The 10,995-nt window shown below is 38.7% G+C and overlaps 1 protein-coding gene across 10 annotated transcripts in view; it reads right to left on the reverse strand.

The window, feature by feature from the left end:
* LOC122332642 (protein shisa-6) overlaps positions 1 to 638 on the reverse strand; it is a 47,709-nt gene extending 47,071 nt beyond the window's left edge. For 6 of the 10 annotated variants that reach the window (XM_043230022.1, XM_043230017.1, XM_043230014.1 and 3 more), the window contains exon 1: positions 117 to 637. The gene's annotated coding sequence lies outside the window, so the exon portion shown is untranslated. Of the gene's footprint in view, positions 1 to 116 lie in introns of all 10 variants that reach the window. The other 4 variants (XM_043230021.1, XM_043230020.1, XM_043230018.1 and 1 more) reach the window with 2 other exon arrangements.
* Between the last annotated feature and the right edge of the window lie 10,357 nt (positions 639 to 10,995).

The raw sequence follows: 10,995 nt of genomic DNA on the forward strand, positions 1-10,995 counted from the left end.
GAACAAATTCACCCATTTCATACCAATGCGTATCAACGCGTCTGATATCCGTAAGCTGATTGAATCGCTTTTATGTGGTTACATAAAGAGTGCAGTCGGTCTTGATCAGCACTTACCTTGACTTTACTGCTTCGGGCGGGTGTGTTGGCTCTTGCCAAGGTGAAGTGAAGTGGCAGTCAGTATCCTATCCCGAACAGACCTATCTGAACGGTCCGCCTACCGTCTTTCGCTCTTGCATCAAAAGCTGGCGTCACCGGCCGTCTATGAGCATCTCTCTCTCTCTCTCTTTCTAGCAGGGACGTGGGTCTTCATTTCCTCCCCCCACACACCACCACCACACCTATTCGTCAGCTTTTTACGTGCCCTTTCGCATGAGCATAAAATCGCATGGGTTTTCACTGTCACTTGGCCAGACCTCAGCCCGCGCGCGCAAAGCGCGAGGCAAAAAAAAAAAAAAATCCGCAAACAGCACTGAATAGATTTCCTATAGCAGCCCGTATCCTATCCTCCCGCTCCCGCGCGCTGTCATTGATTTCGGCTCCCGCGTGCAGACTTTTTTTTTTTTTTTTTTTGCAAGTGCCAGAAAACAGCTGTCATGGGAAGTCACTTAAAGCGTCGCCGTTGTTGCGCGACAGATTGTCTGAACGCGTCTTTCCCCGTCTACTCCGACAACCCGCTCGCGGAGTCTTCAGGACACTCTGTACACTCCGTCTGGCCGCTCTCTGTACCACGAATCGCTCCCTGTGCCCCTTAATTACTTTTAATCTTACGGAAAGCTGGAGCTGCAGCTGGATTAGGCTGCGGAGAGCCGAACGCAGATGCTTTGGAGATGAATGATTCATAAAGGGCTTGACTGACACCATCTCTGCCTTAAATGCTGCCACTGTACATACATCGAGTTGAGCAGCATCACGCCAGTCTTGTAGCTACGGTGTGGTGGTAATTATAGCACCGGATAGTTCAGTAAACCAACACGATGCTATTGTAGGCATGGGACTAATCTGCATCAAGTCACATGGTTCGACAGCTTTCCCAGGCAGGTATTGTGAAGTGCCTGCGTTGGGCTTTAAGAGATGTTCAACTCTATTATGTAACTGTATTTTGAAGAGAGCTCTCAGAAATTCGGTGGAAGCGTTCTTTAAATTTTGCAGTTGGTTAAGAGCAGATTCATTCTGCTGTGCGGCTACGGACTGAGCAAATGAAAAGATCAAACAATAGCAGCACATTGTTATCATAAATTAATTAGCAGGAATAACATTAAGAAACAAGACTACTATTTAGAATATTTTTAAAGTTCATCCTACACAATCCTCTGATTATGAAGCCTGAAAGCAGTTGCTAAGTTACAGCTTCTTAGTTGTTCTATTTTTTCCCTTTCTTTTCTTTCCCTCTCTATCTCTGTTTTTTTTTTTTTTTTTTTTTTTTTAACGATACCATCTATAGTTTCTCTAATGAAATATTCAAGCACTTCTTGTGAAGTTCTCCCCAGGACTTCACATATTGAGCTTTGCATACTCGATTTAAGATTGCGTTCACATTACATATTGCATGCTCTGGGATGTAAACTGTATGAAAAAAGAAAGTGGACATATAAATGTAAAATTAAAACGCATGAGTGGAAAATGCTATTACATCATGCCTAGAAAATATCCAGAAGGAAATATTCAAATCAGCCTATTTCCAATCCAGGCGTAGCTCTGGATATTTTGTTATATATCAAAACACATAATAATTCTTGACCCAAATTAGAATAACTACATACTGTGTAAAACACACACACACACACACACACACATATATATATATATGTGTGTGTGTGTGTGTGTGTATGTGTGTGTGTTTTACACAGTATGTAGTTATTCTAATTTAAATCAAGAATTATATATATATATAATTATATATTATGTGTGTGTGTGTGTGTGTGTGTGTGTGTGTATGTGTGTGTGGGTGTGTGTGTGTTCTGCCGGCATACAATATAACGCACGTTTCAAAATATGCACGTTTACATATACCAATTTAATATTTGTAATGTAATGTAATTATATAACTATTATTCAGTATTATTATCATTATACATGTTTAGGAAAGGGACATCATACCTTTCAGAATATCATTTTCAGCTTAATTTTGCAATGAAAACATATTCAACAGTAAGATATATGTCCATGACAAGGGGGGCCTTTCTTATGGATTATGCTTCGAATAATGGCACATAATTATCTTTAAAAAATGTGTTTCTATAGTTCTTGAGTGTCTACTATATATATAGTAGACACACACTCACACACATTAAATAGCGTTCCACAGTCCTTTCTCCCAAAGGCTTACAGGTCTTGGTGTCTCCTCTCTCTGTCGATATTCTAACTCAATTCCTTGTGAAAACACTGCTGTGTGTTGTGTTGAAGAGCTCTTTAAGTCATCTGTCCTCTTGTGTTTCTGCACGCGTGTGGAGTCGCTGTAGACAAAGCGCTTTGTCAAGACTTTCAAACACTACGTCTCGTATGCTGGAGGCAAAAGAAGAAAAAGCACAAGCTAAGGAGTGTCAGAATCAGTAAACATATAATAATATTCTACCTTATAATACACGTATATACATATAGTTTAAGAAGTGCCTTTTTTTAGAGGTTTAGGTTACACACACACACACACACAGCAAGTAAAATAAGTATTAAACGTCACAATTTTTCTCAGTAAATATATTTCTAAAGGTGCTATTGACATGAAATATATGTTAAAATAACCCACGTAATTAGATTCAGTTCAAAAATGAAATGTGTGTAATAAAACGGAACGACACATTACTGTTGTTACTGACATCTGTTGAAAATGTCTTGTTAACAGCACCTCTAGAAATATATTTACCGTGGCGTGTTCGATACTTATTTTACCCGCCGTACATGAATGCTGCTTTCTCGAATTTTAAAACGAGCTAATGCAACAATTCCTGAACATTTTCGTTACGGCATCACTTCATTTTTTTACGATCCGTTTAAATTCGTAAAATAGACGTTTACATAATTCATCCGCGCTAGAGCTGCATTAATAATTTCTGCTGTTAGCATTGCTGAAACAGGACAGTGGGTTTCTGGTTCCCAGCATGCTTCGCAATAGACTGAATGGAGAGAATAAATGTTGAAATTAAGTGCTTTTTCGTGTGTCTTTGAGCAACATGATGTTCTTCAAACGTTGTAATGTTTCTTTCTTTTTCTTTATTAAAGGATTTAGAAGGCTTGGTGCTAGCATCGTGCACGGTACTTGACATTACCTCATGGTAATAAAAACAGTTATAACTAGCTACAGTAGAAAAATACATTGACATTTACTTATAGAGCGTTTACTCAATACTAGAGCATACAAATGAAATTAATCAAACTGACGACATCCATTCGTGTGTCACTCAATTGTTTTCCCAATGCTGAATGAGAAATCAAAGCGGTGGAAAATACAGTACAGTCAGATTAAACTCACTCCCGTTCATTAAATCACACGCACGCAAAGCAGATGTCACAAAAAAGCTACACTTTCGTTGTAAAAGCTCTCTGAAAGTCCCTCATTCATTTCATTCTTAATGTTTTCAGAGCGTATTTTCAGTAAAAATTGTCCCTGCGGCGCGTGTCAAGGTTGCGATGCTTCTAATCTCATCCACCGTCTCATCTGTCACTCTCAGGAGATTACAGACCGAAGCATTCTGGGATTTTAGACCGTATAATTAAAATGGTCACGATAATCGGCGTTTATAAAACCTCATTCTTTAAATATAATCCATTATCTTTCATTCTCCGTACTTCCAAAAACATTCTTTTGCGTGAGAGACATCCGTCTCATTCGCCATTTGTCTGCTAAATGAATTCATTCATAAGAACAGCTTGTGCGTTCTTTTTGTCTAATGTAGGTATTCTCCTGAAGTGATGGTCACAAAGACAATATGCAACAGTGACTCCCTTTAACACGACACAAATATATATATAGTATAGTTCCTGCATGGCTAAAGGATGGCAAAAAAACTCTTAGAGTCAAGTAAGATCTTTCTTAGTCACAGGTGTTGTCAAGGCAACTTGGTCTCAGCTGTGGTCATAATTTTCTAGCTTTGTATCTTGCTTGAGTGACTTAGCATTTGGGTTACTGGCAGGACTGGAAGTGCTATTTAAAGGGAAATCCCATTTAGTAATACCTCCTGTCTGGGAATTCGAGCTATTATAATTTCACAGAGTCACCACACGCACTAAGCATACCTGACTTGGTGCTCACTAATGACATATAGCGCTGAAGATAGGATACACGCACGCGCGAGCACAGTCCATGTTTCTACTGAATATCAGCATGACTCAAACTTACAAAGCTACAAAGTGCATTCGAGAAATCGAACATATAGTACAGGTATCTTTGTGAGGTGTGTCAAATAATTGAATGGCCGGAGAAGTTTACAAAAAGGTTTGATACCTTCCTAGGAGTTCAGCGTAGAGCACTGAAACAAAATGAAAAAGACAAGGCCCAACGGGGAGCAAACAGCGATCTGACCCTCCTACCAAATTGTGCGGCTGGAGAAAAAAGGGTAATCGTCAGAGAGGCTAAAACACTGACAGACTTTAAGAGCTCTTTGGCTGAAACAGGAGAAACTGCCAGCACATCGGCAATTTGTACAGCACTTCACAGGTTCAGCCTCACTGGGAGTGTTTTTTCGCAGAGAAAGACAAAATCATTCCTGCTTGCTAAACCCATGGAAGGATTTGTAGTGAGTCGTTGTTGAGCTGTTTGGCTCGGATGCAAAATTATAAATTGAATACATGTATATCTCAAAACTCACCTGCTCAATCTCGCGTCGAATTCTGCTTAATGGCAACAAGAACGAGGCAAATACAGAAAAGCATTTTAGATAGAGGTGTCTAATCATGGTCCTGCTTTCCTGCGGTGTTTGGCATGTGCTTCGGCGCATAAGTGTATGACAGAAGAGGGAATGCAATGAATCAAACATCGAACAAAGAGGAACAACTGGGGGAAAGATTTGTGAATTAGTCCTCAGATGCTATGTTCTTCACAGCAGCATCTAAGAGATGGTTTTGGAAACAGCTATGACTAACAAGTTCATTTCTGTGATGATGCATTGTGCTATGGTGGTTTTTAGTGATCCTGCAACCTTGATTAGCTGGTTCATGTGTGTTTGATTAGAGCCAGAACTATGCCATGAAATGAAAATAGAATTCTCAGAATGATTTCTGAGAGATCCTGTGACATTGAAGACTGCTGAAAATTCAGCTTTGACCACACGAATACATTGCATTTTACCATGTTTGCATAGAAAACAGCTTGCAATAATATTTTCCACAATTTTACTGTATTTTTTGATCAAGTAAATGCAGCCTTGGTGAGCAGAGGTGACTTCCTTTAGAAACATTAAATAAGTTGCAGAGCACAAATACATTTAAATGAGCACAAATTATATATTACAACTCAAATTCCGGAAATGTTGGAATGTTTTTTAAATTTGAATAAGACTTTGAAATCGCATGAGCCATTATTTTATTGACAATTAACATTGATAAAAATGTTTAAACAGAGAAAATTGTACACTTTTATCCACTAAATGAGCTCATTGTAAATTTGATGCCTCGCGATATATATATATATATATATATATATATATATATATATATATATATATATATATATATATATATGGTTGTCACAACATCTTGATTACTAACTGGCAATGTTACCATGTTCGTGAATTTCACTTTTCTGGTTGTCACAAAAGCATATCATGTAATCACGTTTTATGGTTAGCAGGGACTAAGTCACGATAATCAGTCATTCAGTCTCCAAGGGATGAAACAAATTTCTCGTTTGTAATGTGTTTTATTGTTTTGGTGACATAGCGCCAGGACGCAGCGTCATGTTATGATAAGGGGCGTAACATTTCCCCCAAATGCTTGAGGTATTCTGCCAATCATAAGGCACTGGATAGCTGGCCAATCAGAGCGCACCTTGCTTTTTTAGAAGGGTGAGCTTTGTACAAACTGCCCCGTTTCGAAAGGCAGATTATGTGAAAAATCATGTGTTTTTTAAAAGCTTAAACCACATGAACACAATGCATTTACACCAAATGCACAAAATAATAATGTTTAGCAAATACCGTACATGCGGCCCCTTTAAGCGCTGGAACCACAACGCAAAACACCAGCTCCGACTCGAATTCATTTCTGGCCCTAATATGTGATTGAAAACAAATGGAGAAACAGCTCACGTTTGACAGACAGCGCTAGAGCTGAGTCCAGCCTTATTTAAAGCCTTTTGGCCAGCTACGCTCATCATTCCCCTTCACATCAGACTGACTGAGAGCCAAAGAAACGTAAAGCACCACATAGCATTAGAGTTATAGGAACTGCTACGGGCTAACATGAATCACAAGTCTCTCAGAGGAATAGTTTTACAGCTGCCACTGTTTTCCTCTTTCCTGACGTCGACTGTGGGATGAATGAATTAAGTGGGTCACAGCTGCTAAGACGAGCGCATATTTCAGCTTCTGTTCAGACGAGCTTTCCTAAGGCTGTATGGGCAAAGAAGTGAACATGTTAGCCTGATACCCTCTCTTTTTTCTTTCTTCTGTACGAGAGCCAGAAATGCATGAGACGGAATGTTAAATCATTTATTTACACAATGCTTTCACGTCCTCCTCCCGTCTCACTGTGTTTGCTGTGCTTAGATTTAAAGGATTGTTTCAAACGTGTATGTGGAGTAATGTAGAATATCGTAAAATATAGATCTATTTTTTTCATTCTGGAGGCTTTAAAAGCAGAAATGTGAAGCTCTTGTTTTTTGGTAAAGCATCTGAATTGGTGTATCTGATTTGTAAAATAATTTGTAAAAACTGTAAACTATCCGTTTTGAGAAAATGGGACATTTCTACAGTAGGTGGATGAACATCCGGTTATATTAATGTGGGTGATGTTTTCTCTATGTAAACTGCGCTTTCAGGTTTTCAGGCATTAATAAAAATACACAGATATGCTTTTTATTATTTCCACAACATGTCTGCATGAATATTCATGCTCTTTCTGTCTTTCTTCAGTTAAGTCCATTGTTTCTGTAGCGCATTATACAACGCAGATTGTTTTAAAGCAGCTTCACGGTGAATAAATACCAAAATATATGACTGAAACGCATAGACATAGACACCAAGCATCCTTACACACTTAATGCTCTGAAACATAGCAAGGAGATTGGTGAAATAGTCCCTGTGACATCAACTCTACTACTTTTTGTGCACAAAAAAAGAAATAACGACTTTATTCAACAATTTGTCTCCTAGGAGTATCACATGCGTAAACAACACTCAGTGTGGAGGAGAAAAAATGTTGCTTTTGTTTTCTTTGCACACAAAAAGTATTCTCATAGCTTCGTAAAGTTAAGGTTGAATCACTGATGTAGCACGGATTATTTTAGCCTTGATCGTGTAAGACATCCCTGCCGTCTATAGAGCGTCAGAGAGCTCTCGGATTGCATCAAAAATACATTCATTTGTTTTCCGAAGATGAATAAAGGTCTTGCTGGTTTGGAACAGAATTTTCATTTTTGGGTGAATTATCTCTTTAACGTTAATTCAGCTCAGTACTAATGTTGAGGTTGCCCGGTGCGATTCAGCTGTAAAGCAGCACTACAGAAGATAACAGTACCATCATCCACCTAACCTTTTCAAGTCAAGTGTTTGTTCTCATCTGATGGTGTCAGTAAATGTGGTCACATTGATAAATTCCTAAAAGCTGACTGTCTTTTAGACCAAAGCTAAGCAAGATTTCGACGTTCGGTTATGCATTGGATATAGAATTCGAAGTATTGACATAATTAACTGAAACTCAGTTTCAGCGTAGCTTTTTTTTCAGAATCCTCAATCGAGAAAGGTGTTTTTGTGTAGTCGAATCCTCAAACTGAGTCATGCCAACCAGCCAAACCTCCAGCCTCTAGCTACGCATTTGTCATTTTCTAAGGCTGCTTGATCTTTTTTGTTGTTGTTGTTGAGTTTCTGGTTCCATCTGTAGTCTCGAACGTGCGTGTCGAGCTTTACAAATTCCGATTTCCTATGTGCGATCCAAAGATCTCGCACTCTATCGCAGGTAACAGAAAAGTCACTTATAATTATTTTCCCTAATTAATTATAACACACTAACAGTGTATTCGCACCTCTTGAGGATCGCAGATCTGACAGCGCATCGATTTCTTGCAGCAAAGGTGTTAAAGCAGCAGCTCGTACATCATATCTGAGACTGTGATGATGGATGGAGCATCAAAGGTTCTGGCCGGCAGCGAGGCTAGAGAGCGAGCTCTTCCGCATGAGGACACATGTTCATTTACCCCACACACAGCTGGACCACGTGTCTGCAATCCTCACGAGACGCTTTGACCTTTTTACAGAAAAACCATTAAAAAAAGCATGGTACAAGTGAGACATCACTTATGCTAAAATGTATTGTGGGCCACCTACGCTAAACCTGTCGTGTCTGGGCTGCGTTTTAAATTGACGCTGTCCTTCTGTGCATCCATGCGGAAGCGTCGCTAAACACTGCGGCCAGTCGTGCAATGAGAGAAGAGGGATAATTCTTGTCAGATTCAACGCGAGCGCTATAATCAGCTCTTCGCCGGTGTGATTCAGACAGGACTTGGGATCTACAATGCATGTGAAAAAAAAATAAAAACACTTGTTTACACCGGTAAAGAGAAAACCCACAGGGCATAAAAACCTGTTTAAGAAATACAGAGCACACCTTCGCATTCATGCCTCTCAGTTTGTGTGTTGCATAAATATGCAGAACGCTGACACTGCACTGTACTGAAGGATCAATGTCTCTTTTATGTACAGCAGAGCATATTCCAGCTATAAACTGGATTGACACAACAATACAAATCCCATTCTTGTCTTATCAAATCATTTTCGAGGTATAGGAGGAAATGTTCTACAGAAAAAAAACCCTCAAATGACCTTGACTGCTGGAGGAAAAACCACAATGAACCGAATGCTAAGGTATCTGGGAAGGCTTGTACTCATTATAAGACAGGATAGAAACGGAAAGTAGTATTATAAATACAGTCATTTATTCATCCCCGTGTCATCAAACATACTGTATATGACTTTCTTTCTGTGAAATACACAAAAGGAGGAATTCTGAAGAACATTCACGCTGCCATTTTACACACAATTCAAATGAATGAGGGCCGAGACTTTTAAGCTTAAAAAATGACGCAAAAGCACCATGAAAGTATTGTAACAGCAACTGATTCATGCTCTGTATTCAAAGTCATGTAAAGCCATAGCTTGTGTGAGAAACGGACTTAAAGGTATACACTTACAGAAGTGTTTTATAAGAGCAGCATCACACTCTCTAGCAGTGGTCATCAACTTTTTTGAGATCAGGATGCCTGACCTTGGCCTTTATGAAAGACAAGATATACCTATTGAAAATGGATAGAAAAGACACACGCAATTCTGATTCCAATCAGTGGACGTGCCAAGACAGCAGTTTACTTTCGGTCTTTGCTTTCAAATTGGGTCATTTTTTTAAAGAAATTCCAACAATATACCGTGTGAGGCTCTTTATTGCTTTATTGTAGCGCCTTAGTTCAAGTAGAAAGTGGACTACCTGTTGAAAAAAAACAGCATATGCTGGTTCGCTATGTTTTGAAGCTGGAATGCTGGTTTGAGCTGGTTTAAACTGGTTCCTTATGCTGGTTTGAGCTGGTTTAAACCGGTTCGAGCTGGTTTAAACTGGTTCTTTATGCTGGATTATGCTGGTCTTTAGCTAGACATGTGCTGGTGTGACCATCTTAAAACCAGCAAAGGACAAAAAGCATTTTCTGCTTTTTTTTTCAACAGGGTAATCATCTTTTATTTTTACTAGTAAAATAACCACAGAAAGATGTCAGTAAACACCATTTTTCAAGTTCAAGTCCACCGACATTAATCTACTCTCCAGTCTGCTTCGTTTGTAGGACCAAAATGGCAGATTTAGCGTTATGACTGGACAGGTCACCTGTCAATCAAAGTCCCTTACAGATTTCACGAGTTCGCGCTCACATGTAATTGTAAAAGTAAGCGTGTTTGGCGTGCTGTCATGGAGAGGGCTCAGGACTCGGAGATATCAAGGAAAGAGGCTTGTGTGAGTTTATAGGAGGCTTCTCTTGCTCTGGTTGGATAATGGCGTGATTAGGAAACGAGAAGCCAGCTGGGTTAATTATCAGCGCGCTCCTCCCGAAATTAGTTTTTAGCTAAACATCATGTAAATGCAGATGTCCAGTATCTCTGATGTATGATGTGTGCAAACGAGTTGTTTGCTTTTTTTTTAAGCAAATGTATTTATTGTTTATGAGCTCTATAAAAAGCAAACCAGTCAAAGCTATCACACACATATTGCAGGAGCGATCTGACTTTTTCCTTTTTTTTTAATTTATGGTGAAATCCTGGCAGCTATGGTTACCGTAATTTCACCGTAAAAAAATTTTGGTTTTTACGGTTTTAAGTTAAATTTATAGTTAAATACGTAATCTTGTTAACTGATATAATGTTAATACACCAACCTTTTAAATTACTCATATCTATTTTGTACCTTTGAAATACACTGATAACCGGTGGCAATGAAAAAGTGACATCATGAACCAAAGCCCATCACAAGCAGCTTTTAAATATGAACATATATAGAAGGTGCTCAGTGTCATTCTCACAAACACCATCATGAACTGAAATATGCAATAAACATTCATTTAACGACATAACGTAACGTAACATAATAAACAAAACTGATTTGAAAAACTAAGACGAAACAGTGATTTAAAAAAAATAAAATAAAATTCAAACTAAGTTTTAAATGCAATGCAGGGGATTCTGGGATTGTCAATTTATGGGTTTTCCCTGTAAATTTTACTGGAATTTACCGTTAACCATTTAATAGGTTTTTACTACAGCATTTTAAGAGTTTTCAAATTCATTCTCTGACAGCAAGTAAGAGGAGA

This window comes from Puntigrus tetrazona, unplaced genomic scaffold (assembly GCF_018831695.1).
Source record: "Puntigrus tetrazona isolate hp1 unplaced genomic scaffold, ASM1883169v1 S000000130, whole genome shotgun sequence".
In the NCBI taxonomy this organism is placed as follows: domain Eukaryota; kingdom Metazoa; phylum Chordata; class Actinopteri; order Cypriniformes; family Cyprinidae; genus Puntigrus; species Puntigrus tetrazona.